Source organism: Schistocerca gregaria, chromosome 2, assembly GCF_023897955.1.
Source record: "Schistocerca gregaria isolate iqSchGreg1 chromosome 2, iqSchGreg1.2, whole genome shotgun sequence".
NCBI classification, from domain to species: Eukaryota; Metazoa; Arthropoda; class Insecta; order Orthoptera; family Acrididae; genus Schistocerca; species Schistocerca gregaria.
Window position 1 is genome coordinate 520,105,527 of NC_064921.1, and position 20,402 is coordinate 520,125,928.

The 20,402-nt window shown below is 40.7% G+C and overlaps 1 long non-coding RNA gene across 1 annotated transcript; it reads left to right on the top strand.

Moving 5' to 3' along the window:
• The first annotated feature begins 780 nt into the window (after positions 1-780).
• LOC126329918 (uncharacterized) lies at positions 781-19,681 on the top strand. Its single transcript, XR_007562594.1, has 4 exons — positions 781-866; positions 16,166-16,325; positions 17,308-17,413; positions 17,738-19,681. It is a non-coding gene; the product is annotated as an uncharacterized LOC126329918 (long non-coding RNA).
• The last annotated feature ends 721 nt before the right edge of the window (positions 19,682-20,402 follow it).

Consider the following 20,402-nt stretch of genomic DNA (forward strand, 5'->3'; position numbering starts at 1 on the left):
TTAAAAGCGTTTCAAACCGGCAATGCTACAACCAGTCTGGCCAAGTCTGAATTAGGAAAGGGTGATGAGAGATTTGGGGAGACTAGGGAGCACTTCCCGTCATCACCAGCGTACTGCACGGGGACTTTATGCTACTACATTCAGCAACTGGTATATTATGACACGAGTTGCTTACTGTTAAGAGACCTAAAACTATGACTGACCACCTACTAAATTCTCCAAAAAGGACAGGTATGAGTTTTAAAGAGAAGCAGAGGATGGAAACTGACAGAGCAGGGAAGTTATAGGAAGACTAGGTATGATAAAATAATAACTCCAAAAGAATATGTGGTGGGAGATATTTTACTGATCGAGACCCATATACAACTGAAGCTGAGGGAAGAAAGTTTTACGAAATTTTTCAAGGACCATATGCAGCAAGCTGAGTACCCCATCCAAATGCAATAGGAGTGATACATTCCGATTCTCAGTCAGTAAAGTGCAACTATAGTGGTGCTGATGCAAACAAATGTCGAAGTAACCAGTGAAAAACCATCTGATTATAACACTCCCTGAACTCCAGATACTGGAAAAAGTACCTCTTTTGTAAACAACTAGGGAAGAATTAAGAGCTAGATGTTTAGTATAATTGTATGTACACAGTTAGGATAAGCAGGTTTTACTGGCAAGTGGCCATCATGCATAATGTATTGTCTATTGTGTTTAGCACACACGAGGCCACTTGTATTGTACGGCCGCGTGAACTAATGAACCGAGTGCGATTTGACGGTCTAGCCAGGCATTTAACAGGAATCAGCCAGGTGGTCGACTTGATGCTTGATGGTACTGTCTCTTGGGAGTTGTCAGCCAGCTGTCAACGCCGACAAGTATGTTATAGAGGCTTAAGTAGCGGGGCAACATAAAACATTGTGTTGGTTAACAGAACTGTAAATAGTAGCAATGTTAAATGATGTCTATAATCATATATTCTAAATATGATAATATGTTTTGTGATGGTTTCTGCTTTATTGTGAAATAGTTCAAATTGAGAAATTAGTTAATAGCTAAAAAAGGAAATTAATTAATTAAATATTTGGGAAGTTGAAAAACAGCTTCATGCCACTTGGGACACAGACGGCAGATGACAACTGTTACATAGGTATTATGAAAACGTGAAAGAAGATTACTAAGTTGTGTCTAAAATTTGTTTCTTTATTAAATGTAACTATAATGAAATTCATGGGTAATGTGGAGCCATTATAACAGAGTGACCAGAGCTGAATTCAAAACCAGTTCAGTAAAGAAACAGGCACGGCTGAAAACTGTATAGCGATGGCAGCCAATGGTGCAATGTGGTTCAAATGAAGATAATGTCTCAGTCGTGTGTGGCCATAAAAGAACGACTGTCGAGTTTTAAGTGCTTGTGAAAGTGTTGCGAGGGATGGCCAAGTGCTGTTATATAGTAAAAAGAGAATAAATCCCTGTGTGTAGTGTCTGTGAGTATCTTGAACGGTCATGAGTCGCTAATAACGGCATCAGTTTTCATGTTTATGTAATGATAAAATGTTAAGAACGCTCTTATGGTTAAACTGGACAGTAACCAAGCTGCTGAGACAATGTGAATAAAACGTTGAGTTTTTTATGTTTAAATTAATGTAACGAAATGATATCTTATGTAATGTTGATGCATTAATTTGTTCTGAAAGCGGTGCTGATATTCAAGACAATAAAAGCGGGTTAAAAGCTGTGAGCTATCTGGGGAAGTTAATCTTGCATTACTGAGCAACTGTTTCACCAGGTATCTAGTCTAGCTTACCAAATTCCCAAGCATTTTACGTTTACTGGAACTCGGCAAATAGTAAAAGTCAGTTAGCTGCCTTAAGCAGTGCTGCAGTGAAAGATGGCAGCGCTTAGGAATCTGCTTCCCATGGAGGCAGTGATAATGACTGGATCATGTGGCGCAATGATGAATCACGAGAGTGGAAGAGGAACGCGAGCCTTGAGAATGGAGCATGCTCAGAAGTCGATACGTAGGGGAACCACGAGTGTTCTGGCGAAAAATGCCGATTTTATTTTATTAAATATTAATGATTCCAGTCGACTTGTGGCATAACTTGTACTAGGAGGAGCCTATGGGTCATCAGAGCTTCACTACAATAATGACGTTGTGCAGTAAAACAGTAAATTCAGCAAGAAAATCATTATTGTTAGCTTACCAAAGATGGACAAAGGGGTGAGAAATTTTATGATGCAGGCAAGAGTTTAGGCTGCATGCCAATCGCACCAGTAGGCGATGTGACATGCTCAGAACTTCTTACGTGAGAGTCGAGTTTACCATACTCTCGGATTTTATCAACATTGTCAGAGCAATAGTTTAACAAGACTAAACTGGTACTACGTAAGGTGATTGCAAATAAATGCATCGTAATGGCAGACTGAGATTTGTTTTATATAAATTAGCTAACCACGCCACCACTTTGAATCATAGGTCGCCTGCTTGCATGTTCTGAGGAATAAAATGCACTAAAAGAGCTACTTCAAAGGACAACATCTACGAGAGCTTCACATAGAACAGGTAGGAGGAAATTATATGTTTCGATTCATTAAGATAATCCATGAAAGGGTCATATTAACCAGCTCACTCTTGGGTGGGAGGGCTTAACTGTACATCACCTATATAATTTTCAAAGGAACTGCGGCTGAACTCAGAAAACTGTATGAAGGGTTGGTACCGCAAGGTGATTTTGCGACCGCTCTTTTGCAAGCGTGAATTATTGTATCTCTTTTCCCCTAATTCCTTGAGGAAAATTCTTCTTTTATCAAACTGGCCTTCTCCTTAGCTGGGATTCTGCTGCGAAAATAAACATAGGGCATTAATGGCTGCTACATCCTACGTTTGCCCGTACACAAAATCCATATTTTCAGTGTCTCTTGCATGTGTATACGTGTGTCATACAGTCAAGGGAATCACTCTCGTGTTTTACTATAGAATAAAACTATCTCTGTCTTCTTTTTATATCCTTCATCTATTGTGTTACTGTGATGCAGAAAACTTAGCAGCATTACACTTTTGTTGTCTTTGATCACGTAACTAGAATTGTGAAATTGTCTTCCAAACTAAATGATGAAGATAAAACTCTCTGGACTTGGAAGCTTCCATTTCAGGTGAAATTTCCTCGAAGTTCCCAGTACTGTGATTTTGCCCGCAATCGTTCGTCAAATAACGGAACACTTCTGAAAAAAATTACCACTGTATTATTTGTTGATGCTCTACTCAGTGACTTTGTTAGTGTCTTTCCTGTAATAGAAGAACCACTGGTTTGCTTTGTTTGATCAGGGATTTACAACATATAGAGTCAAAGAAACGGGAAGGCAGACTATTTTGATTCTATATTTTACTGGTTTGCTGATAATATACTGAACAAATTTGCAACGGACTCTGAGAGACAGTTTATTCATCAACAGTTAAAATTTCATCGAGATGCATCTTTTGTCGGCCGTGTAGCGAATTTGTGCCATGTTGTTTCTCTGGCTCCTACCCTCTCTGCTCCAATTGTCTTCGAATCTAAAGGTTCTTCGTATGCTGAAACAGCTCTCCGATTTGCACATCACAGTTTCTACTTACACTTACAGACCAGTAATAATCAGGAGGCAAAAACCACATCGTGTCTTGAGATGTAACATTTTGTTGCTTTTTTTTATGAAACTACACTACTGGCCTTTAAAATTGCTACACCAAGAAGAAATGCAGATGATAAACGGGTTTTCATTGGACAAATCTATTATACTAGAACTGATATGTGATTACATTTCCACGCAATTTGGGTGCATAGATCCTGAGAAATCAGTACCCAGAACAATCACCTCTGGCCATAATAACGGCCTTTATAAGCCTGGGCATTGAGTCAAACAGAGCTTGGATGGCGTGTACAGGTACAGCTGCCCATGCAGCTTCAACACGATACCACAGTTCATCAAGAGTAGTGACTGGCGTATTGTGACGAGCCAGTTGCTCGGCCTCCATTGACCAGACGTCAATTGGTGAGAGATCTGGAGAATGTGCTGGCCAGGACAACAGTCGAACATTTTCTGTATCCAGAAAGGCCCCGTACAGGACCTGCAAATTGCGGTCGTGCATTATCCTGCTGAAACGTAGGTTTTGCAAGGATCGAATGAAGAGTGGAGCCACGGGTCGTAACACATCTGAAATGTAACGTCCACTGTTCAAAGTGTCGTCAATGCGAACAAGAGGTGACCGAGACGTGTAACCAATGGCACCCCACACCATCACGCCGGGTGATATGCCACTATGGCGATGACGAATGCATGCTTCTAATGTGCATTCACCGCGATGTCGCCAAACACGGATGTGACCACCATGATGCTGTAAACAGAACCTGGATTCATCCGAAAAAATGACGTTTTGCCATTCGTGCAACCAGGTTCATCGTTGAGTACACCATCACAGGCGCTCCTGTCTGTGATGCAGCGTCAAGGGTAACCACAGCCATGGTCTCCGAGCTGATAGTCCATGCTGCTACAAACGTCGTCGTGCAGATGGTTGTTGTCTTGCAAACGTCCCCATCTGTTGGCTCAGGGATCGAGACGTGGCTGCACAATCTGTTACAGCCATGCGGATAAGATACCCGTCATCTCGATTGCTAGTGATTCGATGCCGTTGGGATTCAGCACGGCGTTCCGTATTACCCTTCTAAACCCACCGATTCCGTATTCTGCTAACAGTCATTGGATCTCGACCAACGCAAGCAGCAATGTCGCGATACGATAAACCAAAATCGCGATAGGCTACAATCCGACCTTTATCAAAGTGGGAAACGTGATGGTAAGCATTTCTCCTCCTTACACGAGGCATCACAACAACGTTTCAACAGGCAACGCCGGCCAACCGCTGTTTGTGTATGAGAAATCGGTTGGAAACTTTCCTCGTGTCAGCACGTTGTAGGTTTCACCACCGGCGCCAACCTTGTGTATATGCTCTGAAAAGCTTATCATTTGCATATCACAGCATCTTCTTCCAGCCGGTTAAATTTCGCGTCTGTAGCACGTCATCTTCGTGGTGTACCATTTTTAATGTCCAGTAGTGTAGTTAACCGTTATGCGAGATCGTTTATTAAATGGCCATGAGCCCACGGCGAGCGATCTGAATATCTGCCAGGCCAACTAATGCAGGTCATTCTGATACCTACAGGAGTAGGTCGAAAGCTCGGCTGCAGGCTCACAGTCATAGATCTGTAACACTGAACGGCGGGCTCTTCTTGCTATCGATGGCTGTCGTGTAAGATGTGGCGGTGGCCGGGTCAGCGGCGAAGATTGTGCCGTTGCCATGTTGTGCCTCTCGCGCGCTCTAGATGAAAAATAGGAACGAAGACATTTGAGGTATGTCTCATTTAGTATAATAATACACAAATAAAATCATCTGGATACATATTAAATAATCTTACCATGTATTACATTACTATTAAGTCCCTTCGACCTGTAATCAAAAAATGATTGAAATGGCTCTGAGCACTATGCGACTTAACTTTTGACGTCATCAGTCGCCTAGAACTTAGAAATAATTAAACATAACTAACCAAAGGACATCAGACACATACATGCCTGAGGCAGGATTCGAACTTGCGACCGGTGCGGTCGCTCGGCTCCAGATTGTAGCGCCTAGAACTGCACGGCCACTGCGGCCGGCACCTGTAAACCCTTGGGCGGGAAGCACAGCAGTGTTGTTGTTGTGGTCTTCAGTCCTGAGACTGGTTTGGTGCAGCTCTCCATGCTACTCTATCCTGTGCAAGCTTGATCTCCCAGTACCTACTGCAACCTACAGCCTTCTGAATCTGCTTAGTGTATTCATCTCTTGGTCTCCCTCTACGAGTTGTACCCTACACGCTTCCCTCCAATACTAAATTGGTGATCCCTTGACGCCACAGAACATGTCCTACCAACCGATCCCTTCTTCTAGTCAAGTTGTGCCACAAACTTCTCTTCTTCCCAGTTCTATTCAGTACCTCCTCATTAATCTTCAACATTCTTCTGTAGCACCACATTTCGAAAGTTTTTATTCTCTTCTTGTCCAAACTAGTTATCGTCCATGTTTCACTTCCATACATGGCTAAGCTCGATACAAATACTTTCAAAAACGGCTTCCTGACACTTAAATCTATACTCGATGTTAACAAATTTCTCTTCTTCAGAAACTCTTTCCTTGCCATTGCCAGTCTACATTTTATATCCTCTCTACTTCGGCCGTCATCAGTTATTTTGCTCCCAAAATTGAAAACTCCTTTACGACTTTAAGTGTCTCATTTCCTAATCTAATTCCCTCAGCATCACCCGACTTAATTCGACTACATTCCATTATCCTCGTTTTTCTTTTGTGAATGTTCATCTTATATCCTCCTCTCAAGTTCAACTGCTCTTCTACGTCCTTTGCTGTCTCTGACAGAATTACAATGTCATCGCCGAACCTCAGAGTTTTTATTTCTTCTACATGGATTTTAATACCTACTCCGAACTTTTCTTTTGTTTCCTTCACTGCTTGCTCAATATACAAATTGAATAACATCGGGGAGAGGCTACAACCCTGTCTCACTCCCTTCCCAACCATTGCTCCCCTTTCATGTCCCTCGACTCTTATGACTGCACAACAGTGTAAAAGCTGCAATATCTTGTTACCCCTCACTCTGTAGTGAGCGCATTCCTTATTGATCACCTTCTTGAACATGTTAGTCATATAGGTTTCTTTCCGTTCTTGTGGTATTTACTTTTCTGTAGACCACAAATTAAACAGTTAAGTCAGAATCATGAACTATTTTTCTGTACCGTTTTTTTAGATATTCAGTGCGTCTATTCTTCCCCCACAAGATTTTCTATTTTCATTGTTTCACCACAATAATGACATTATTTACGTCGACTGTCTCAATCACTATCAACCATTTGACATCCACTGCTGCATAAAAACCTCCTTCAACTTTTCCATGCATTATTATCTCCAGCCATTCACTTCTCTTTCGTTGTTGTATGTTTTTTAATGCCTTTTACACATCTTCCATTAATCCGTCTATCTCTTTGAATCCAACAAAGGACCTACTTGCCCAATCTACTATCCATGCTACTTCTGTCCTCATAAATTTCTCTTTTGTTACAGTCAGTATTATGTCTTCTGTTTCCTGATCCACTTGTTCATCTTCTTGGCTCGCCTGGTAACTTCCTGTGTGCATCTGCTCAGTTCTTGAATGGTTTTCGTATTTACAGTTCGTGCCTCGCTGTCATAGGTCAAACTGAGTCATATACACTTTCCTTTTCAGAAACGTCTAAGCTAAATTTTGAAAATCTTAGTTTGTTTCCCAAAGTCACTACAGGCCATTTTCATTCTTCTGTTTACTTGTGACCTGTCCAGCCAGTTACTGTCTTCTACTGTTCTGAATATAAATGTTCGCCCACTGGTTCTAAGACTTGATAGTTTTTTCTGTTATCGGCTTGTTGGTTTACATGTTTAGTTTTATTGTTATAGGTTTTCAAGTAAACTATAAAATTTGGTGCATTTAAATGTTCGGTTCGTTGTTGTAGTTTATCTGCGCTAGAAGCGAACAGTACAATATCAGCAAAATGAAGGTGATTCGGTGTATTCCTTAAACACGTATTCCTTCCTCCTTTTACCGTTTTCATTATCTGACAACTTTATCCAGGGCTACTGACTCCTCTTGCGATTCTCAATTTCTCACTCTCCCGATGAAGTCCAATGGAAGCTATAGTACTGATGTATAAACACTTCATTATACTAACATATGTTCAATCAGTGCCTTATTTCTCATGGGCAGATTGTACAGGTTTTATTGTCATTGAACCCAAATCTTTCACAGAATTTATAAATTCCAGGCAAAGTGGCAATATGTTTTAATTCAAAAAATGGTTCAAATGGCTCTGAGCACTATGGGACTTAGCATCTGTGGTCATCAGTCCCCTAGAACTTAGAACTAATTAAACCTAACTAACCTAAGGACATCACTCACATCCATTCCCGAAGCAGGATTCGAACCTGCGACCGTAGCGGTCACGCGGTTCCAGACTGAAGCGCCTAGAACCGCACGGCCACACCGGCCGGCAATTCGTTTTAATTGCTACATTCTGTAGCGTCGTTCACGATTTGTAAACTGCCCATTGTGCTGCATCTACTTCTAAATACAGCCTCTTCCTCTGCCTGATTGAAATCCAGTATTGCTTCTATGTCGTTGATGATAACTGTAGCGAAATATTACATACTGCTTACAAGAGACTGATGAGTCTGCATTTTTTTATTACTTGTTATTCCCCTTTCAGTTTTCTGGTAATGACCTTCTTTTGTTAACTGTCTGTAAGCAATCTAGCTAGTTCTTTTTGTGCAACTTTTCTACTGTCAACAACGTAGGAAAAGACAGATTGCCTCCAACTCTAAAGATAACACGCTAAGCTACAGACAGGTACACTTAAAACACACATACACATTATACTGTCTACATGTCTACTGGCAGTCATTTCTGTTGAAACAGCATCTTCCGGCGATTTCCCTTTTTCGTACCTCGAGTGATACACATAATTTTGTATTACTTTCCGATCCTCATTATTTTCGGTACTTTGTATGTGTGTTTCTAATTCTGTTGAACTGTACAAACGTTTGCGGACCTCTTGGAATACTTGTACAATTAATGTGTTAAATATTTTATGTTAAGCTTGTAAGAGAAAAAAAGTTTTACAATTATGAATAAAGTTTCTTGGAAGTCGCTAAGCGTGCTCATTATCAAACACTGGAAGGATGTAGCCTGGGTAATTTGCATTCCATTTTAAGTGAAAGCAAGTATCTCCTGAACTATGGGTCGTACAAGGATATAATTTTGCATGTACATTCAGTGATATGTGTAAATATTGTCTGCAAACTGTGTTGTGAATAGAGGTACCAATAAAGGAAAACTAAATTAAAACGACTTGGCTGATGCTGAAGTTTTAATGCAGGAACAGCGAAAATGTAGTAAGTAATAAATCTTTTTTCTTTCGTCATTTTACGGGGGCAGTGGGGCGCGAAAAAGTTTCTTAAAGGTTTCAAATTATGTGTAAAGTTTGCTGGAACTCGCTAAGGGCCCTCATTCTTAAATACTGGAGTCCGGGCACTTGCGCGCCGTCAATTCCCTTCTCTAGGCGAACACACAGTTTTTAAATGTAATACTAGTCTTATTGCGTAAAACTTTCAACGTACAGTTATACCTGTTACCGAGTAAATTACGACAGCATTTTAAGTTTTTAAATACGACCAATAATTACGCGATATATTTACAATCACATTTTGTTGCCCCTGCAAGTTATTAGATAGGCAACCTGCAACGGTCTTGGTTCCCAGATAATCGTATAGTCATAGAGATATTTGGAGAACAGCACATAAACTATCTATCTTTACACTATACTGAATTTTTGATATGCCGCCCATTGATAACTTATAGAAACGTATTGAAACGTTAACTACGGTATTACACACATCACTTTTCACAATCCTACCTAAATTTTCGCACGTATCTGTAAAACTTTTAATCTCATCTTATGCAAATGACTCTTCATTTCTGTTATCAAGATCTTCCTCTCGTTTCAGTCCCCTTTCATTTAGCTCTTCCTTATAGTCAGATTTAGATTTTTTGCTTCATGGTCGTTACTAGGTTGCAGCAATCTGACGGTGAAGAAACGCTAGGGCCCGAAAGAAAGATACGATAAAAAAAAATATTAAACTGGGAAAACTAATGAAATAGATCAGCCAAGTGAAGGTTTTGCCTGTATCAAAATGATCAAAGTAAGTTTTCAACTCATTCTGGCTTAAAGATATGCGAAACATACAGTCCACTTTAACTAGGATATGTTGCTAAGTTCATTGCGACCATACTCGTTATTCATAAACAAAAATAGACGTAACATGTGGAATTACATACGTCAGGTAACTGAATTTGCAATGGGCTAAATTTATTGGTCTGTTTAGAGAAGACAGTCTCAGCATACAATACTGAAAGCTAATATCGGTACCGACCGGTAGCAAGTGAACATCAGTCCGAATTCATACATAGCTTTCTGACTGTTATTGAAACATTTAGCCTACAACTGTCAGCCACTGCTCGGAGAGCCTTCTCAAAGTGAGCGTTTAACACTTGTTGTGTCAGAGTTCGCTATGAAATTCGGGAAAGTCTGCAACGAAAAACTCAGGGATTGCGAACGTGGTCAGGTGATTGGGTGTCACTTGTGCCATACGTCTGTACGCGAGATTTACACACTCCTAAACATCCCTAGGCAGACTGTTTCCGATGTGATAGTGAAGTGGAAACGTGAAGCACAAGTACAGCACAAAAGCCTACAGGCCGACTGACAGAGACCGCCGACAGTTGAAGAGGGTCGTAATGTGTTTTAGGTAGACATCTATCCAGACCATAACACAGTAATTCCAAATTGCTTCAGGATTCACTGCAAGTACTATGACAGTTAGGCAGGATGTGAGAAAACTTGGATTTCATTGTCGAGCGGCTGCTCATAAGCCACACATGACGCCGGTAAGTGTCAAACGACGCCACTCTTGGTGTAAGGAGCTTAAATATTGGACGATTGAACAGTGGAAAAATGTTGTGTGGAGTCACGAATCACAGTACACAATGTGGCAATCCGATGGCAGGGTGTGGGTATGCCGAATGCCTGGTGAACGTCATCTGCCAGCGTGTGTAGTACCAACAGTAAAATTCAGAGGCAGTGGTGTTGTGGTGTGGTCATGTTTTTCATGGAGCGGGCTTGCAAACCTTTTTGTTCTGCGTGGCATTATCACAGCACAGGCCTACATTGATGTTTTAAGCACCTTCTTGCTTCCCACTATTGAAGAGCAATTCAGGGATGGCGTTTGCATCTTTCAACACGATCGAACACCTGTTGATGATGCACGACCTGTGGCGGAGTGGTTACACAACGATAACATCCCTGTAATGGACTGGCCTGCACCGAGTGATAACCTGAATCCTATAGAACACCTTTGGGATGTTTTGGAACGCCGACTTGGTGCCAGGCCTCACCGACCGACATCGACACCTCTCCTCAATGCAGCACTACGTGAAGAATGGGCTGCCATTCCACAAGAAACTTTCCAGAACCAGATTGAATGTATGCCTGCGAGAGTGGAAGCTATCATCAAGGCAACGGGTAGGCCAACACCATACTGAATTCCAGCACTACCGATGGAGGGCTCCACAAACTTGTAAGTCATTTTCAGCCAGGTGTCCGGATACTTTTATATCACATAGTGTATCCACAACATCCTCATATTTCATACCCAGTTTGAGGTATGAAAAGAGATTTTGACAAATGATACCATGCAAAGAGGAGAGTATTTTGCCATGTTGTTATTGTGTAAAACTTCATTATCTACAGCGTTACTTCTCTAACTACAAACTTTTCGTTGAAAGAAAGTAATTTTTAAGGGCCGTCGACAGCTGGTGTAACGAGAATTGCTATGGGTTTTGGAAAGTAAGTGAAGACGTATAACTTTTTTTTGGTACTGAGAATGTGCTTTTTCATAAGCTGCTGACCTTTCTTTTCCTCACTTAATAAACTTAATAAACCACTGTTTCAGCATTCTCTCGCAATTTTGTCCGCACAATATGTTAGTGAGATTGTAAGGTGTCAGGCAAACCCAACACCTTCCATGAAAACCCTGACGTGATAAGCAAATCCAGTAGTATGTCACATAGCTCCGAATAAATCGTGACATTAAATTAACCAAAGTAATAGGAGTAACGAGTGAGCAAATGAAATACCACAGACTAACACAAGAATGCCTAAATGCATGTCGTACCTTCCCACCGTGAGGCAGACGCAGTTCCGAGGGGAGAAACGAGGACAGAAGCCGAGAGCAGAACCGTGTTAAGTTGGAAGGCCCTTCGATAAGGGACAGACACCCACGTCTCCAGCTAACCCAGCCCATGTTAAAAGCTAGAGCCCTCCAGAAGAACAGTATAGATCTTACGATAACACTAAAAGGATCACACCAGCAGCAAGCTTTAGCGTGAGACTTTTTCGCGTCTCTGTTACGTTGCAAACTTTAAAAACATTGCCCCACCACGAAAAGTATAACGTTTCTCATTGGATAGACAGAATTTTTGTAGGCGGAGCTTAAGGTTAACATTGTGACCCTGATTGGTCAGACGAAAACACAGCCAGATAGTTTTTCTAAACCAACTTCGGTAAATTGTAGTAAGGAGAAGTTAGGGGAGAGTTGCTTCCGAGACGGCGAGTTGAGCGGAGCTGAGCTGCCCGCCGCCCCCTGACGAACACCGACAACGTAATGAACGCACGCGATGCCGCATAACAGCGCATAAAGCTTCACTCAGAACTGCAGAAGTTTCATATGTTACACCCCCTTTTTTGCGTAATACTAGTGTCGATCGTCAATTAAAGCTCATGGTGTTCACATTTGCCACTTGAAGTAAAAATCTGAAACGCGATGATTTTTCTGTTATATAGTTATTGAGAAGCCACATCAGCCACTGTAATTTACGACAAGTAAGGTAAGTAATTAAAGATAATTGAGGGTCACTGTAGACCATTTTGACAGTTTTCTCTTTTGTGAAACTTAATTTAAACCTAGATTATAGATGTGATATGGCCTAGGTTATCCTTGGATCCATTGTAGAACTTGGAAACACATTCAGGGAATATTCATTCACATTTTTTTGTTGAACGCAGTTGATTTTTACCATCCTGTATTAAAACATTTCCTTTTATCAATAGTGCAATTTATAAACGATGTTTTGTGAGTATAATAAAATTTCCAATGGTAAACTTAACTGCTTTTTCGACGTTATTTTACCAGCTAACTAAAAATAGGAAAGCCTTGAACCCCTTCCACTAAATTTAGTTAGTATTAAGATTCTTTTACAGGGAGTGCAGTGGAGCTGACGCTGAAATAATTAAATATTTGGTTATATCATCGCTAGTCTCACTGGACTCTTCTGAACTCTACATGTCATGTGTGGTCTGGCGTCTCCTTACCAGCAACAGATCCTAGCTTCAAACTAGTCAATTCCCTAAAAAAACACGATCAGAGCGTCGTTGCGCGAAAGTAGTAGGGAGACACAATATAGGACAGACAGACACCACGCAGAATGTTAGAAGGTGACGTTGCGTAAACTCCGCTATGTTTTAGCAGAGGAAGCAAATTTGAGCATGGCAACCACAGAAATGTGTAGGTTTTATTTAAAATTCGCCACTCATGAGGCTTCTCTGAAAGTTACAGATGATTAACAAGCCAGGCGAAAATAAATCGCTGCATTTTCGGCGGAATTCTTCTTAGATACTAACGAAAGCAGAGGCGCCAGTAGATGTTTTTCAGTGTTCACTATGCAAGTGTACGCGTTGTGGGGCCGCACTTAATATTTACAAAAAGTATTAATATAGGCTTCAGCTTAGGACAGCACTTCCCTTCCAACGATCGGCATTTCCCCTACAGCGTTCTGAACGACTCCTGACCACTGCTGCTCTTCCCCCCCCCCCCCCCCCCCCCTGACTGCGCATCTAGCGACAACGGTATTTTGCGCGCACTAGATACAGTACCTGCCACTGAAGTGAAACAACGTTAAACAATGACGACTGAACTGCGAACCGTTTTGCGTACAGTATCTATTGATTGGCAAACTTGGGAGCAAGAAGAATCAGATAGTGTGGAAGACTATTATAAAAAAAAAGCCTCAATATAATTTCAGTGTCCATGATCTCCATACTCATTAAACTGTGAGAATTTATGTTATGCGTCCGTAGAAAGGTGAAGACGATTTCACACCTTCGTCCTGGGCGCCGCGATTTCGCGAGACTCAGATCTTTGTTTTTATGTCTTACCTTCTGACTGCTATCGTTGCTCCGTGTTCTTATCGAATTTCGCGGTTTTCTTAAGATTTTACTTGCTGGCCATGTTACTCGCCAGTCACCTCGTCTCGAACTGATGCCACGCAAGAGCGTGGGTCGCTGCATTGTCACCTACATTGTTGAAAACTGCGCTATGTCGCTCTATGTTCTTTACTCTGAGACGTTATGCTGAAAATAATAACAACGAAATTAAGGAAACGATGAAGCGACAATTTCCTCGATTACATGGTGCTCCCAAAACTGGATTTCGTAAACCGATTTCCCTATACCGTTTTTGGTTGGTCTTGTAAGCACTTCAGAATTGATTTTGAAATTCCGCTTCTTCTTGCCGATTTTCCAATTCTGCAATCGATTTTCTCTCCCATGTAAACACACACGATTTTGAAGTGCAATTGGACTGTCAGATTTCGATAAAATGTTGCGTTCTGTTGTTTTTTGGTGGTTTTATGTATGGTATGATCGAAGAAGCGAGCTTTTGCGGTTAAAAGAGAAAACAAGTATTGGACATACTAGCAAGTCATACATGTTTTGTACCTAATAGAAGAAAAGCAAATATTATCACTGTTGGATGGGAAAAGATTCCGAAAAAGTGATATACAGGGCGAATAGTATTTAAACCGACAAACTCTGGGAGATTGTAGAGAACATCAAAACAAATATTTTCCCCTAATGTCATTTTCCTGTGAGGAATATTTAAACCGGTAGAGGAAGATTTCTCTGGCGGCAAATTAATTAAACCAACAATCACTTCTCCATTTTTTATGACAAAGAGATAATACATTAACACAACCCAATTTCAATTACAGTAGATTTTCAAAAATGCCTCCATTGACACGTAAGCAAAGGTTAAACCGTCGGATCATGTTCTATCTGACACGGGCAAAAACCCCAGGAGTATCCTGAATTGTTCTTGCTGCTGCTACTATTCGAGCAACCAGACCCTCTTCTGATGCAACAGGAGTTGCGTAAACAAGGTTGCGTATCTCTCCCCACACAAAAAAGTCCATAGGGGACATGTCAGGGGATCGAGCAGGCCGTGGTAAAGAACCACCTGTGCCAATCCACGTTTCTGGGAACCGTCGGTCCGGGAATCGACGCACACGTCGACTGAAACGTGCCATCGCCCCGTCATGATGGAACCACATGCGATGTCTTTTAGGGAGCGCGGCGTCTTCCAGCATCTCTGGAAATGCTTTGGCGAGAAAATTGTAATCTAGGTAGCAGATACGGCACAATTAAACAGTTCCCAAAAACACCGACCCACACATTAACGAAGAACCGCGCTTGATGAGCGCTAGTAACTGTGGCATGTAGGTTACCCTCACTCCAAACATGTGAATTGTGCATGTTGAAGACTCCATCACGCCCGAACGTTGCTTCATTGGTAAACAACACAGAGGATGGAAATGTAGGATGCATTTCACACTGTTCCAGGTACCACTGCGAAAACTCTGCTCTGGGTGGATAATCAACTGGTTCCAGGTTGTGGACACGCTGTAAGTGAAACGGACGTAACAATTGCTCTCGAAGGACTGTTCTTACATTTGTCTGATTCATCCCCATGTTACGTGCAATTGCACGAGTGCTGATTGAAGGATCCCTCTCCACAAGCTGCAAGACAGTTTCCTCAAATTGCAGCGCTCTTACCGTGCGACGGCGTCCCTGTCCAGGTAATCTGCTAAATGACCTGGGCTCACGCAGACGTTGGTACACAACAGCATACGTCGTATGATGCGGGATACGGCGATTAGGACATTGTTGTAGATAAACCCGCTGTGCAGCTCGTCCGTTGTGGTGCGCTATGTAGTACGCACCAACCATATCAGTGTACTCACTCCAGGTGTATCGCTCCATTATTAAACAGAGACAATGCACTTCTACACTGGTGGACAGCAGTTGCCTACAACTGAAGAGCGTAATACGACCTCTTAACAATTGAAGATCGTTATATGACCTCTAACAACTAAAGAGCGTAATGCGCCCCCCCCCCCCCCTCGCGGTTTAAATATTCCTCATAAAAAAATGACATTAGGGAAGAATATTTGTTTTGATGTCCCCTACAACCTCCCAGAGTTTGTCGGTTGAAATACTTTTCACCCTGTATTCACTCAATTAGCGAAAGCTATGGCTGGAGGTGGTTATGTAAGAACAACAGATCAGTTAAGGTTGGTGTAGCTTCTTAGACAACAGTAATTTGTGTGATTTAAAACTAAATATTGTTTCTGTGTTTAAATTGGATGCAACTCGAAATTATATTGTATTTCAGGTCAAAATGGAAGTCTCGGAAGAGAGATTTCCAAGAGGTCAAGAGCCGAAATTATATTAGCGGATGTGACCACTCTGATTTCACATGGCCAATCTCCTGGACCGTAGGTCATCTGCTTCAATTGTTGAAAGTGGTGTACATTCCAAACCATGCGAACCAGGTAAGTGTTTCGCTCTTATAACGAAGTAGCATTTTAGTTAACTTTATTTACGACCTTAAATTAAATGCTACACTGTACATTTCTTGACTGTATAGAATCTATAGAAACTGACTATGAGATAGAGTGGGAACCATCAGTTCCGGAGAAGATTGGTTTTACGGTGTCTACAGAGGATTGCACAGATTTTACTGCAACAGCAACGTGCAAAAAGTGAGTGTTGCTTATATTTGAAATGTATGTAGCTGGATGGCTCTGAGCACTATAGGACTTAACATATATGGTCATCAGTCCCCTAGAACTTCGAACTACTTAAACCTAACTAACCTAAGGACATCACACAACACCCAGTCATCACGAGGAAGAGAAAATCACTGACCCCGCCGGAATCGAACCCGGATATGTATGTAGCTTTGCCTATTGAAATTGATCTTTGTGATTGCTAAACAATAGTGATAATCTTCATGATTTCGTTATATATAAACAATGGAATCGATTTTTGTGATTGCTAAACAGTAGTGATTGTCTTCATGGTTTCGTTATACACCCACTATGGTAGTTCTGGCTTACACTGATTCATATTACATTTCTTTGCCTCATGTGGAAGTTACCTTTCTCTTAGTTTATGTACGATATATGTACATGATATACATCAAAATCCTCATCAGTTACTTGCCCATATCCGATATATGTTTAAAATCCTGTCAGTGACTTGCCCATTTTTGGTATGTTTTCTGAATGTACTTTGCAGTTGCAGTTTTTATGATCAGTGTGTTACCACTACTTTCATATTGCATTCTTAATAGTTTGCTTCACTAATTCAAAACCAAATTGCCATCTTCCACACTCATCTGCACCTTGGGCTATGTTGCAATCCAGTGCCTCAACACATCCATGATTTCAAGGGGTAATTCATTCCCATTTTGGAACAAAGCCATTGTACAATGGAATGTACACTGTTTATTCATAATTCTACTATATTCAGGATCAAGAACTCGTACTGACAAAGGGGGATACGCAGCCGCTTTGGCCACCTTTACTAAGGATGTGTATGCAAACCAGCTGAAGGTGCAAAAGTAACAACAAAAATGGTAAGTCTTGGCCTTATTCAACATGTGAACGTTAAACTAATGTACAGTAAAAGAGATGGGGAATCTTTTTAGGGACTGCCACACAATTAAAATGCATTGCACAAAGCATCAGCATAACATGAAACTGAGTGAAGTTATGGAATCATTCAGTTAAAGGGCAATGCTAGTTTGGAATAACGATGGATATATAAACCAAGTAGCATGTACATGAGATAGCTGTAATTCATGAGTATACTGTAAAACCCTGTAATCGCGTCAGTATTTGTTTATAAGCAAAGTACTATCACAAGTTACAAGTGCTAATTTTATGGAACTTTGTAACAGGTTGTCAGAAGAATTTGAAAGGGACAGGCAGTGGGAGGAGAAGATGCTGGATAACATACGTGCAAGGCATTCAGAAGACACAAAACAGCTGGTGACCACTTGCCTAAGTGGTCTTCACTCAATTTATGGCAGAAACACCCAGTCCCAGTTCATATCTTACTTCCAGTTCTTTCCACAATCTGGTTTCTTTCCACCAACATCTCCTTCTCCAGCCATATCCCCCTTCCCCATCAATTTCCAGTCTCCCATTCACATCCAGTCTCCTGCCCACATCCACTCTCCTGTCCACATCTCACTTTCGAACCAACAAATTAAAAATTATCGGGTATAAGGTCTACCTTTCATGCAAAGGACTGTTTTCCTGTTACTCATACGTCTTTCATTGCCTTTGTGCCGTCATCAGCGCGTCTTATTTTATTTTATGCATTTTTTTCAATTTTACATTACAGAGGATGATTTTTTTGTCCTCATTTACTTGTAGCTTTGTCATATTTTGCTTCAACACGTCCTTTTTCTTTTGCATTCTCATGGACCGCACATAGATAATACATATTATGCTGAATTTCGTTGTCACAAATGCTTTTGAATTTGAGAACGATATTGCATAAGCATTGTTACTGCGCATAAAAATTTAAAGTGAAATACGAAATGTATCACTTGTTGAATTTAGTTCATTTGATGACTGTACCAGATTGTTTGTACAAATTACTTACAGAGTATACACTATAATTATTAAAATCTTAATCTACATCTTCTTAATGGGTAATTGGTTGCACAATATGTTTTTAGACAGTCTCTAAACCTTTCTGCATCTTGGTCAGTTTTTGTACAAATGTATTCATTTGGCTGTGGGAATATTTCATTTCCCTTTACCAAGTCGTTTAGCTAGTTTTCGTTGGAGAGGTCTTTGTGCGTTTCAATGATGTTGTGTAGTACACAACATCCAGAAACAACCTGAGGTACTGCTATAGATTTGGCAAGCACTTCCATCGAGCTGATCTTTGAGCCTACCGGAAGTATTCTCCGCAACAGTTCTGGGAGAGCTCAATTAAACACCAAAAGTTTCTTGTTCAGCTGAAAGTGTTCCTGTATATTGTTTCATCAGCCAGGGTAGCATGCTGCATCCCCAAGCAGCAACTTTTGTACAACAGTCCCACTGATTGTCCATAGTGCCTAAGAAGATAAATTCATTTCAGTAAAAAATATTGCAATGCTATTGATTTTGTTTTTGAATACCATAATAAGCAATAACTTAGAAGATAAGTGCAGCTGTCACGTGTTTCCGCGCATGAAAAAGAACTACTTGCCATATAATGAGTTATTGATGTAACACATTTCTGGTTTATTGCTTCCATTTGAAATTTGCATGCTATTGGTTTTATAGAGCGTACATTTGAAAATTACTGGTCTATACCGAAATGTTTTTCATATTTCTGTAAATTGTTTGTACTAGATTACACACACACAGCAAGATTATTAAATCAGTATAACCTTGTTTCATTGTAAGATGATGACATTTTCAGTAATGATATCTGGAATTGTAAGTGCATGACATGTGATACAAAATGTTTCTATATGTGAATTTACTGTAATAAGGAAATAGTTACCTGCATTAGAAACATGCATTTCTTTTGGTATTGTATTTTTGAAACATTCTCTCCTGATGTGTGGTTTGGGTCGGTGTCTTTTTCAGCATTTTTTTAGCCTGCAGAATATGTAAATATATAGTTTCTTGCTTAGTAGGGGATTTTTAATTTCTGAAGAAAAATAATTCATAAAGAGGTAATATTTATGTACTTTTTTTGACAACATGCTACAGGGGATTCTTCTCACATACTGGACCTATGTTACATGGCTGATATTAATGTTCCTGAAACTGTAAAATGGAAACTATCATTGTAAATTTATAAGAAAACATTTCACATATCAATAATGACAATAAACTACTGCCTGAAGAACAACTTATGTCCCCTTTCTGTTGACAAAATCTGCATATCCCACCCGAGGAGCTAACACGGAATATGGGTGCCATACATTGCTCCTATGACCTGCGGGGAACCTGTCATGCTGGAGAACTCTTTGCTGATTCTCTCTGCTTCCTCAGTATTTGGCATTTTTATAAATTTCGGCCGCAATACAGTATTCACAGATTTCACGAATGAATGCAATATTTGTGCACAGAGCTTTTAGCTAACCAAGCTGATTACCAATTACTCTGCACAGCTCACTGATTTATAAAGTGTTATTGCCGCTCTCGTCTCTAATGTCAGCGGCTCCCGAATGAAATAGATGGATGGAGATAACGTAATTGACAATTCCGTACAAAGGTGTAGGAAATTCTCTTTCCTTAAGCGGAAGTTTTCCAGTCATTCTGAGTCACCAAAATGCTGGAGTACAACTACGTACCAACAGTAATAACTTCGCATTTTCTTCCACAAAGTGCGTGATCTCGACGGGTGCAAAACATAAGTTTCCGCTAGGATAGTTTGTGCAGACATGATATGGAGGCATCGCTTTTTAAATAATATCCTCCGCTATAGTTCAGTTATAGTCCACTGATACTCATTTCTCTCTTCCTCAAAAACACCACAAACGCACAATTAAATCATTCGCCTGCGCTGAGGCAGCCATTGGGCTGAATACAAACAGGGGCTGCAACAGCTGA